The 12,940-nt window shown below is 35.1% G+C and overlaps 1 pseudogene; it reads right to left on the bottom strand.

The window, feature by feature from the left end:
- Positions 1-11,928, bottom strand: part of LOC122755126 — a 33,488-nt pseudogene extending 21,560 nt beyond the window's left edge.
- Positions 11,929-12,940: the final 1,012 nt, after the last annotated feature.

The following is a 12,940-nucleotide window of genomic DNA, read 5'->3' on the forward strand; positions in this document are numbered from 1 at the left end:
AAGAAACCAAATAGGAGAGATTCTGTGGTAGTAGAATTCGTAGGTCTTGGCATACATTTGAAAAATATTTACTCTGTGCCAAGAAGTCTTATATGAAGAGAAAAATGAAACTGCATATGTCCTCTTAATTAATCAATCATTCTTTCAATCAATAATAAAATATTTACAAATAACAATCATGCCACAGGCCCTATGGTAGGTCTTTGGGAACACAAAATTGAAAAAATAGTTTCTGCCCTCAAAAAGCTTCCATTCTACTCAGGGAAACAACATGACATATAACCTTATATAGGTAAAATAATATACATACAAAGTAAACACACAGTAATTTCAGAAGACATATAGTTGGGAGGAATCAATACAAGCTACAAAGAAGAGCCCATCTGTGTTGGACTTCAACATGATGTAGGAAGTCTTTGAGATGATAGTGAAGAGGAATAGATTCTAGACATCAATGTGTAGCCTTCACAAAAACACAGAGATGAGAAAGTGCCCTGTATGAGGTACAGACAGTAGGTCAGTGTGATTGGATTGTAGAGCACGTAAAGAGTTATAAGTAATAAACTTGGAAAAGTAGGTTGTAGCCAGATTGGGAAGAAATTTAAATGTCAAACAGGAGTTTATATATGTTCTTATAGGAATAGGTACATTTCCTTCCTCATCAGTTCAGAGGAAAAATCATCCATACCTTTTCATTCTATACGAATATTGGGTCTTTCCATAAATCCTTCCTAAAAGAATATCATTTAGTTCCTTTAGGATCTGGGGGTTCATTTTCAGATTCTTTCAATAGTTCGTGGACGCCAGTGAAGCACTTGCATAATCCATCTGTTATCCACTTTAACTTCATTACAAGCTTACCTACCAATCAGTATATTTTGTATCACTTCTCAAGCACTGGTTATCATTGGTAATATTTTGAACCCTTCCAGTAACCACTACCCATTTTACAATTGGTCTTTATTTCATCTACAATCTTAATTCATCTGAAATGGTGTTCCATGATCTACAGACAAATAGCAGGTTAGAAAGAATACTGATTCTAAAAATATAGATTTTTGCAGCAGATAGAAACTTGCTATCATTAGTAGACAGCCCTGAAGATTTTTCCTAATGTGATCCAGCCTAATCTCTTCCTCTTCAATTCTGGACCCAACTCATTGTGTTTGTGTAGTACCTGACAAAATATGTTCTGATTATTGGCTGCCTATTAACCTCCAAATAAAGACCTGGACAAAAGTCCTTCTTTCTATTTTTGTTCCCAGTGTGTGATTTGCTTAGTCAATTTCTTTTCAGTGATGCTGGATCTCATTGAGGAACTCTATAGTTTTCCAGGGTTCCATAAAATTAGCATAATATCATTTCTTATTTGCTGCATCTGGAAAACCTCACAATATATTGTGAAGCCTTTTGTCTATTTGGATTTTGTACAAGAAATCATGCATAATACTTGCAAGCACCTTAATTAAGTATTCATCTCCCCATAATATGCCTGTTGTCATGTTTATATTCAAGAAATCATTTAATATGATTATATGGAATGAAGTCTATCATGGAGGATCATATGATCTTAAAAAATGTATGGAACTACCATTGTGGAGAATGATTATTAAGGCTGAATTTTGCTTCACTTAATAATTAGTATCCAATAAATACACCAGTTCTTTATATTCTCTGCTCTTTTTAGTAAATTTTTGCATAATTGTGAAGTCGTGTTTGGTTATGTAAAATTATCTGCCTGTTCACTTCTCATATTTTCATTAAGATTACACTCAATACTTGGTATATGTCATGTTTTAAGAGTTGAAAAGATATGCCTGTATATTGGTAGTTATTATTATTACATTTTTTTGGATAATAGTTTAAATTGCAGTCTCTTTCATTAATTGGGAATCTTCCCCTCTGTGAAGTATCTTGAAAATCAATAAAAATTAAAAAGCGGGGCAGCTAGGTGGCACAGTGGATAAAACACCGGCCCTGGATTCAGGAAGACCTGAGTTAAAATCCAGCCTCAGACACTTGACACTTACTAGATGTGTGACCCTGGGCAAGTTACTCAACCCTCATTGCTCCACAAAAAAAAATGAAAAAATGAAAATCAATGGCTGAATGATTTCACAATAAGAAATAAAATGACTCAAGATTCTTTGACTTGCCTTTTAAAAATAAATTTTAATAGAAAGATTCCTGCCATCATGATGGTTTCTTTAGATATTTCTTTTGTTCCTTACTAAAATAGTTTAGATAGTATGGTGTAAAGAGGTCTGAGTCATGAAAGACCTGTATTAGATCTCAGCTCTGACAATTTTAGTCATCCAATAAAGATTTATTAAGTGCCCACTATGTGTCAGTCACTGTGCCAAGCCTGAAGAAGACAAAGAAACATAAAAGACAATGCCTGCTCCAGAAGAAATCACAATCAAATTGGGGGAAATGATATGCAAATAACTATGCACAGGCAAGCTATATGTAGGATAAATTTCAAATAATCTCTAGAATGAAGTCACTAGAATTAAAGGGGGATTGGAAAAGGCTTCCTATAGGAGATAGGATTTTATCTGGCACTTTAAGGAAACCATGAGACTTAGATGAGGAGGGTCGGCATTCTGTGTAAGGGAGAGTACCAATGAAAATATCCATAGTCAGAAATGGAGTGTCTTGTGTGAGAAGCAGCAAGAAAGCCAGTGTCACTGGTTTGTAGTGTACATGGGGACAAGGGTATAAAAAGACTAGACAGTATGAAGACCTACCATGTGCACTGGGGATACAAATACCAAACTGATTGGTCTTTTGAGAAAATCATTTAATTTATAGGAACCTCAATTATATGAATATTTGCACTACCATATTTGTGGAAGTGGTGTGAGAAAAGTACAATAGAAATTAAATACTAATTTTGGCAAGAACACACAAAAAAGAAAAACAAGACCAAAATATTGATAGAAAATAAAAGCAATTTTTTCCTGCTGCAATATTTTTTATTTCAAAATAGCAAATCAGAAGCTTTCTGATGTTTCTGATCTTCATATTTGTGATTTAAAAAAACTGAAAAAGCTCTTCAATTTAATTAAAACATACTCTTCCTAGGATGTCTTATACCAAAATGAACAATTTTCCTGTCCAGAGAAGAAATGAGGACTCAGTGCCATCTGTATTTTCACCATTTTTTTTTTTGCAGGACGATGAGGGTTAAGTGACTTGCCCAGGATCACACAGCTAGTAAGTATCAAGTGTCTGAGGCTGGATCTGAACTCAGGTCCTCCTGAATCCAGGGTCAGTGCTCCATCCACTGCACCACCTAGTTGCATCCTTGTCACCATTTTTAAAAATGGCAACATCCTTACATTTAAGAAGGTAGAATCAAATAAAGGATTCACTTCATAGGGTGGAATTTAACAATAGGGTCCCTAGTGGGAGAGGAAAAAGTAAGAGGTGTGAAGGTTGTTGATCTGTAGGAATTTTGTTTCGGCATCAATCCTTGTCAGTGACAGCAGGTGCAAGTGAAGGGGAGATTGTGAATAATGGGCCAGGGAATCCTGGGGAAAAGACAGAAAGGGCAGAAAACAAATGCACCTGCTGTGTGCCTCATTCATCTTGTCAAGGTTACTTGCTGAACATCAATGTTCATCTTCTCACAACTCAATGTGTCTTCATAAATGTTTTAAAGACATGGTAGAACTAATGACTGAACCGTTTAATTAACTGTCATCTTGTGTTACTATAAAAGCCAGACCAACAGCTGTTACTTACATATTAGATCCTAAATGCTTATACCTGACTTCCTCAAGGGTCCTCTAAATAATTTTTAATGACAGAGAGAGACAGAGAGGAACAACAATTCAGAGACAAAGCATTCTTTAAGCTTTTTTTTGCCTAGGTCAGAAGGTCGCTCAATTTTCCTCCCAGTAACACAATCCAGGTAACTCAGCAGGTTATGAGAGGGAATCCACCTCTAAGCTCTTCTCATGATTCTCTGAAGACAATGAACACAGGAATTCTGTAGGAACTTGGTGAGAATTAGGAAGAGATAAAGCAGCCATGAAACACCTCACTCCTCTCTGAATGGCTTAACAACTTGCCATAAATAGCTATTTCATATGAATATTTTTCTTCATTTATAGATTATATGCTTTATTCTACAATGAGCTGTAATATCAAGAAGAGCCAACAATGTAAGAAGAAAAGAGCTTTTGAGAGGGTATCTTTTGAGAAGTTATTTTGCCTTTTCCTTTGAACCTCTAGCAAGAAGGAAAATTAAGGTTTCATTATTCCAGCCCCTCAATGCTTATGAGGCATTGGAATGAAGCTATTTTTCAAGGAAAATATATCAAACTCAGCTGGTAGCATGTCCAAAGAATCAAGGAGATATTTGGTAGAAGGAACTATGAAGATAGTGACCCTTGGCAGTGGAGAAGAGAGCTAACTAAGGATTCAGAAGAGAATTCACTTTGGACTTAATCTACAGAAAAAATTAGGTCCAGGGAATATATTATAGTGGTGTTGGTTTTTGTGTTTAGGTTGGAATAGATGTCTATTGAGTTCTCTTCAAACTCTAAAATTATGTAATTGTAGAAATGCCACATCCTTCCTGCCTGATCCACTTCAGAGATGAGAACTCTCTCTTACCATAGAATCAGCATGAAAATTTAATGGTGAGCAGGGACATTTTTATCCATGCACTTCCATTTGGATAGCAGAAGCTATGCTGGTACTTTTTAATCCTGGCCAAAGGAAAAAGGAAATCAAATAATAAAGAGCAAAGGGAAAGAAAACAAGTCATAGCTGCAACCACTGGCTTCTCCTACCAAATGGTTGTTTCATCTTGGCCAAGTCACATTATATCTCTAGCTCTTGGTTCCTTCATCTGCGAAATGAAGAAATCAGGATTAGGCACAATCTTGACAAGTATATACACCAAAATTTAGGAGAACAGTGCTTGAAATCCAGGTTCTGCCACTTCCTACTTGTGTGGCCTTGGGCTAGTTATTTAATCACTTTGGTTCCCAGTTTCCTTTTATGTAAAATGACAGATATGTACTAAATGTATCCAGAAAGTTCCCTCTCCTTGGACATATGCAGAGTTCAGATGTCCATTTGTCACTAAAGGTTGGTCCTTCCCAACTCTAAAATATTATGATTCTAGGATTCTATGTTTAGGTTCTGCCTTCCTCCTAAATGATGATCCTGTGCTTGCTAAGATTCTTTTCTGCTCTAAGATTCTATGATTCCATGACTTTGTGGTAACATATTTGCTTTAAACAAATCACACTCTTCATAAGAAAAGTCACATAAATTCCAAATGTCACTTGGAACTAAATTCTGACAAACCCAGATAAATGAAAGAGTATCAGCCACAGCCAAATAATCAGGCTTTGCCTTTCCCTCCCACCTTTCATCTAAAGGCCTTAAAGCATTTGGGAAACTTCCACTATTTGATCTTCCAACTCCATGGTGAGCAAAAGTCTGGTTTTATTTTTATAGTCATTGTGGACTGGGGTGAACACAGTCTAGTGAAGGGTAGGGAACAAGGTATTTGAAGAATGGAAACTGAAACCTTCTGTTTCTTCACAGGCCAGGTGTGGTGCAGACAGCTGCTGCTTCCACATTTCCTCACAATGCCCTAAGAATGACCTTAACCCTGACTTCAAGAGAACGAGAATGTGCCAGGGCATTCATTCTATGGAGTGGGTTGTGGGGAAGATATCAATTTACTGAATAATCCATATCACCCCAAACTCTCTGTCTTTAAAAATGCTTTAAGGCTTTCAAAATTGTACTGGTCTCTGTTTAGCCATGGGATGGTCAAAGAAAATCCTCAAAATCATTTTTAATGCAATTGCATTGAGAGAAGTAGATGAAAATAGTTCAACATTAACCTGTTCCACTTTTACAAGTAGAAAGAAAAACTTTTGGTTTCCATTACCTGGGCTAAGTATCAAGGACTCTATTTTTGCAGTTTGGGCACTCTTTTATACATTTATGCTTTATTCTCCCTTTCCTCTAAGCCCTGCCCTCTACATCAAAGAAAGCAAAAATTAATTTCTCAGACCTTTGTTTTAAAAGGTATTTCTATTGTACCAAATTCTCATGAGTAATCATTTGACTTACAATTACAAAAGCTATCTGGATTAATTAGCCTTAGAGTAGGGAAATCAATTAGTGCTTCCATGTGTTTTTAAAAGTATCAGAAGGTATGTGACTTTGAGTTTTATGAGTTGGAAAGAAAGAGGGTTTCATATTTGATTTCTGCTCTCTCAAGATGGAAGATGGAAAGTGATCAAGCTTGAATGGAAGAATTTAAGCAAATTAAATCTTTATTCTCAAACCATATTAAAACATAAAAAGACCAGGTTTTATTTTCTTAAAGGACTAGTAAAACAATCCTTATAAAATTTCTTGTACCCACTGTGAATTAATTCAGATTCAATGGAGCATAACTTTTTCATTGAAATGAATTCACTGTTGGGGGCAAAAGTGTCATGCCTAAGATAATTGTCTTATGTTCTATAGAAATCATTATTTCCTCCAGACATTATCTTATATAAGAATTACTGGTTTCTTTTGTTCCTTGTTCCACAGAATCAAGGAATTTTAGGATTGGGAAGTACTTTAACATAAAATGTGTCTAATCCATACCTACAAAGGAATCTACATGGTAACTTAACTGATGAGTGATTTTTCAGACTCCTCAAAAGTTTCCAATGGAAGGAAGAAAGGAAGGAAATAAGCATTATTTAGTGTCTGTTGTGTGCCAGGAATTGTGTTAAGAATTTTATAAATATTTCATTAAATCCTCACAACAACCCTGTGTGGTAGACACTATTATTATTCTCATTTTATGGTTGAGAACCCTGAGTCAGGCAGAGATTAAATGCTTTGCCCAGAGTCACATAGGTGGTAAGTTTCTGAAGAACGATTTGAACTCAGGTCTTCCTGACTTCATGTCCAGTGCTTTCTCATCTGGGCCATTTATGTGCTAATGGAAGAAACTTACTACTCCCAAAGAAACCATTTCTACTTGTGGACCATTCATTGTGAGGAAGTGTTTTCCTGACATCAAGGCTTACTCTGTCTCTTTACAACTTACATCCATCATTCTTTATTCTTCCCTTTGCAGTCAAACATAGCATGTTTAATCACTCTTTCACATGACAATCCTTCAAGTACTTGAAAATGATTATCATAGATCCTTTGAGTATTTTCTTTTCCAGGCTAAACATCTCAAGCTTTTTAAAAGTAATCTTATGATATGGACTCATATTCTTAGTTGTTTCCTTTGGAAGTTCTCATTTGATCCCCTGGATAATGTACTGAAAATATTTTGGAAACTTTAAAGTGCTATATAAATGTTAGCTCTTATGACTGTTGTTCCACTTTCCAGCTTAACAATGCCTTTTCCAAACTGTAGTACCAAAACTTAAAAACAATACTTCAGATGTCTTTTGACAATATGAGGCTACAGAGGGAGTAGGGGCTTCTTATACATGGAGGCTATGCATTTATTATGTAGCCCAATTATACATTATTTATACATTATTATTATGATGATGATGATTTTTGTCATTGTTATGATTATTGTTTCTGTTCTTATTATTTATAATTAGCTATCACATAACAGTACTGACATACAATGAATTTGTAATTCACTAAGACCCTCAGAACTTTTTCAGGAAAATCACTTTCTGAGTATTCTTCCTCCTTTATGCCTTTGTAAACCCTTCTTGATTCTCCATTTCTCCCCCAAACTTTGGGTTTTATTGCATTTTCTATCATGTCTAGTCTCTTTTCCTCCCAGAGAGCCATCCCTTATAATAAAGAAAAAAAAGAGAAAAATAAACACTACAACTAACATTTCAACCAAGTCTGATTTTAGATGTACCCACAGATACCCACCTCTTCATAGAGAGGAGAAAGATGTATTCATATATCTCTTATTTGGAACCATGACTGGTCATTATAATTTAACAGTGTGCAGTTTCAACTATTTTGTTGTTTCTTTCATTTATATTGCCGTAATTATTATAAGTAACCAGGTTGTGCAATGGGTAGAACACTGGGCTTGAAATCACAAAGATTCATCTTCATGACAAATCCAGCCTCAGAGACTTACTAGCTGTGTGACCCCGGACAAGTCATTTAACCCTGTTTACCTCAGTTTCCTTACCTATAACACAAGCTAGAGAAGAAAATGACAAACCACTCCAGTATCTTTGCAAGAAATCCACAAATGGGGCCAAGGAATCATACAACCAAAAAAATGATTTAATAATAACAAAATTCATTATATAGTATTATTTATCTGGTTCTAGTTATTTCACTTTGTATCAGTTTATAACAGGTTTTTTTTTTACCCATGGTTCTCTGTATTCATCATATTAATTTTAAAAACATCACAGCAATATTCCATTATATTCTTGTACCACAACTATTTTGCCATTCCCTAATTGATGGACAATTTTCTTCTAGTTCTTTGCTACTATAAAATTCTTAATTCACATAGTAGAGGTAGGCATTTTAAAAAAATATATATTATTTACCTTCTTTTTTATATTCCTATGAGTTGACCAATTATTATTGATTTCCTAGTTACAAAGCATATTTCCAAATAGCTTTTAAGAATTGTTGAACCAATACACAACCTACCAAATATATATTAGTGTGTTGGCTTTCCATAATCTTCCTACACTAACTCTTCCCATCTAATTTGATCTTCATTACTTTTCTGTATTTGAGGTTAAACCTCAGAATTGTTTTGATGTACATACTCATTACTAAGAGAATTCTTTCATATGGCTAATAATTTGCATTTGGGTTTTTGAGAACTGTTTATTTAATCCTTTTGTCACTTATACATTGAAAAATGACGTTTAGTAGGTTATATTTGTATTAGTTTCCTATATGTCTTGGGTATCAAATCCTTATAATTGATATTTGATACAAAGATTTCCTCAATTAATAGCTTCCCTAATTTCCAGAGTTGTATTAATTTTTATTGCAAAAACTTTTAATTTAATCTAAACTATCTACTTTATCTTTTGTGATCAATACCAAATCCCATTTCATTTAAGAAATCTCCCCCTCCCCAAGCTATAACTGTGAAAAATACCTGATCTGATTTTCTTCTAATTTTTAGGTCACATGCATTTTAAGCTTATTGTGCCATATGATGCAACATGTTATGTTAAACTTTATTTCTGCCAAACTGTTTCCCAGTTTTTTTAAGCAATTTTTGTCAAATAGGGAATTCTTGCCTGTTTAATTTTTGTTCTCAGATTTATCGAATATCAGATTATGAACTTCAATTATTCCTGATTTGTTGCTATGTAGGATATTATACTCATCTAGTTTTCTATTATTTTTAATCCAGCACAAAATAGTTTTAATAATTATGTTTGATAATTTAGTTTGAGGTCTGGAAGTGCAAATAGCACTTCCTTCTTACTTATTTTCATTACTTCCCTTGAAATTCCATATCATTGGTTGTTTCAAGTAATTTTATTATTTTATCTGACTTTCTAAAGCATATCCTTGGTAGTTTCATTGATATAGTGTGAAAATATTCAACTTCTTTTAGGTTGTATCATTATTTATTTAATATATATGTACATATATATTCACAAATTTGACGTCTATTTCCCCTAGTCTCTGCTCATTCTGAATGTTAGTTTCCCTGTCACTATTTTTATAGGACCATTTTTACTCTAATATTTATCTTCTGTTATCTTCCCTTGATTCTTCTTTTGTATATATATTCAAAAATCTAAGTTTCTTTGTGAGTTCCCTGTATATTCACCTGTATATAGATACCAATTTTCTTTTTCATTATAATTTTTTTCTCCTTTATGACTTCAGAATTTTATCCTTGACAATTCCCCATGGCTGAACTTCCTCTATAAAATATTAATTAATTATTTCCTATATAATCGTAGTCTGAGATGTCTAGAATCTGCCTTCGTAAGATCTGTGTTACTTCTAAGATTTTCTCTGGCTTTCCTCTTCTATCTCTAGGAAGGATTGTTTGCTTTCCTCCGAGGTTTGTAATGATTTCCATTCTACCAAATGAAAAAGTGTTGGATTTGTATACAGAAGACCTAAGTTCAAACTCTGACTCTTTTTCTATTGTGTGGCTTTGGACAAGTCTTTTCACCTCTCTGACCCTTGATTTCCTGAACTATAAATAGGGATTGAACTAGATGACCTCAAAGGTCCATCTCTAAATCTCTGATCCTAAATCTAAAATAGAATTTATCCTCATTGGTTCCTCCACCATTTTGAGAATGAAATTGCCATTACAGCAATCCAAGAATTCATTAGCTTTTCTGCCTTTGATCTATAGAGTACCAGCTACTGAATGATTGGATAATTGAAGTCTTCCATCACAGTTGTATGATACCTTCATGCTGGGTAGCTAGATGACATGGTGGATAGAGCACTGTCCCTGGAGTCAGGATGATCTGGGTTCAAATATCACTTCAAACACTTACTAGCTTTGTCAGCCTGGGCAAGTCACTTACCTCTGATTGTCCCAAACATCTGGGGTCACCTCCAGTTGTCATGATATATATTTTGCACTGTACCCAGAAGGTTCTGGAGGAGGGAGTGAGGTTAGTGACCTTTCACAGCCCTCCCTCACTTAAATCCAATTCAGTACAAGTTATGACATCACTCCAATGGCATGATCCTCTTTGAGAATGAAGGACCAAGAACAACAACTTTCATACTAGGCTTACAATCTGTTTTCCAAATTCATCTTCTATTTCTTCTTCCTTTCTAGGTTGTCTATAGCATACTTTTGGATTAGATTTTTCAGATGTCAAGAAAATACATTTTTACTAGATGTTGTGTTGTACTCTAACCCAGGTCAGGAGTATGTCATTTCCCAGATTTTAAAGTGTGATCAAGAAATCCAAATTCCTATATAAAGACACTGTTTTAAAGATAATCATTCCCTTTTCATTAAAATTATCTTCTCACCTTACCTTTGATTGAAATGAATGAAGAAAACATAATCAGTGCCCCCATGCTATTTTTTTTTTTGCCCAAGTCTTTTAAATTTTTGTTAATACTCTAATTGTTCCTTCAGGCAGCATAATTTGGGCTCACCTGAGTTTCCAGAAGTGGATTCTGACAAGTTGTGGGAATGTTTTCTGTTATGGCATAGATCTGTCCCCTGACAAGAACATAAACTCCTTCCACTTTTGTCATCAAAAATGCCTCAGGATGCCTAAACAGGAGAGTCATCAGTCAATGTTATGTTTCTCTTTTTTGCAACCCTTCCTGCATGATATCTCATATGATAGCCTTTTTATTTCTTTAAGAACAAACAGCTGCTTCCTCCTCAGAGGACCTTTTTCTTCCCTTTTCAGAAAGCCCCAAATCTGTTTTTTTAATCCCGATTTATAGAATTGTAGTCTTCCTTCCTTTCCTCCTTTGTGTTATAATCTTCTACTCTCTCACCTCCTCACAAGGTTCAAATTTCTTCTGTCACTCAGATACTTTTGTTCCCAACCCCATCGTGGCCCTACTTCTGGGCATTTTTTTAATTGAGACCCACTTCAGTTATCCTGATTACCTAGAATGTGGAGAGCTATTTTCCTTTTATTAAGACAACTTCTCTTCTGGGAAGAAATCAATGTACATTTGCAACACAGTCACCATCATTAACAAACAAAGGAAGAGTAGTTTATGGTTTAATAATTTAATGTTTCTTCACATAAGAACTTGATGTGAGCTTATCAATAGAAATCTTTCCCTTAAATCTGAAGAAGTCATATCACATTATATCATGAGAAGCAGGTATGTGGTATGGTAGTTAAAGCAGTGACTGAAGATTTGAGTTTGGATCTCACCTCAGATAATTACTAGCTGTGTGACTCTGGTCCAATTACAGCCTCAATCTTCTTATCTGTAAAATAGTACCTACCTCATGGTGTTAACACAGAGATCTCTCCCTCTCCTCCCCACCCCCACTCAAGTCAATCCTTCACTCAGCTCTCAAATTAATCTTCCTAAAAGAAAGGTCTGACCAAATCACTCTATTATCTGATAAACTCCAATGTTTCCTTATCACCTCAAGTATCAAATATAAAATCATTTGTTCGGTATTCAAAGTCCATCACAACCTGGCCTATTCCTACCTTTTTAGTATTTTTTGGGGGGTGGGGCAATGGGGGTTAAGTGACTTGTCCAGGGTCACCCATCTAGTGTCAAGTGTCTGAGGCCAGATTTGAACTCAGATCCTCCTGAATCCAGGGCTTGTGCTTTATCCACAGTGCCACCTACGTGCCCCCCTTTGTAGTATTTTTATACCTTATTGCCCACCTCCACATGTTTTGTGATCTAATCAGCCTCCTTGCTGTTCCTATATGATACATTTCATCTTGCTCAGGCATTTTCATAGACTGGCCCTTATGCCTGGATTTCCCTCCATCCTCATCTCTACTTCTGACTTCCCCAATCCCTTCAGTTCCTAACAAAAAAATTGACTTTATGCAAGAAGCCTTTCTCAGTCCTGCTTAATACTAGTGCCTCCCCTCTGAGGTTCTCTCCAATATAATTTATTTATATGTGTGCATATGCATTATATGTGTGTGTGTACACACATGTATGTCCGTAATTTGTACATAGTTCTTGCATGTGCATTTACCACAGTGCCTGTCACATAGTAGGTTCTTAATAAGTGTTTATTATTGAATGATGTTTTCTCCCCCATAATACTGTGAGCTCTTTGAGAGCATGGATTCATTTTTTGCTCCCCTTTTTTGTATCTCCAGTGTTCAGTATAGTTCCTAGACATAGTAGGCTCTTAGTAAATACTTGTTTACTAACTGATATAAATCTTAGCTATTTTTACATTTGTGAGAAAACAAATCAAAGAAAGGTTAGCTGATGTTAAGGAAGTCACAAAAGTAAATCATCATGGCAGCTAGATGGCGCAGCG

This window comes from Dromiciops gliroides, chromosome 4 (genome assembly GCF_019393635.1).
Source record: "Dromiciops gliroides isolate mDroGli1 chromosome 4, mDroGli1.pri, whole genome shotgun sequence".
In the NCBI taxonomy this organism is placed as follows: Eukaryota; Metazoa; Chordata; class Mammalia; order Microbiotheria; family Microbiotheriidae; genus Dromiciops; species Dromiciops gliroides.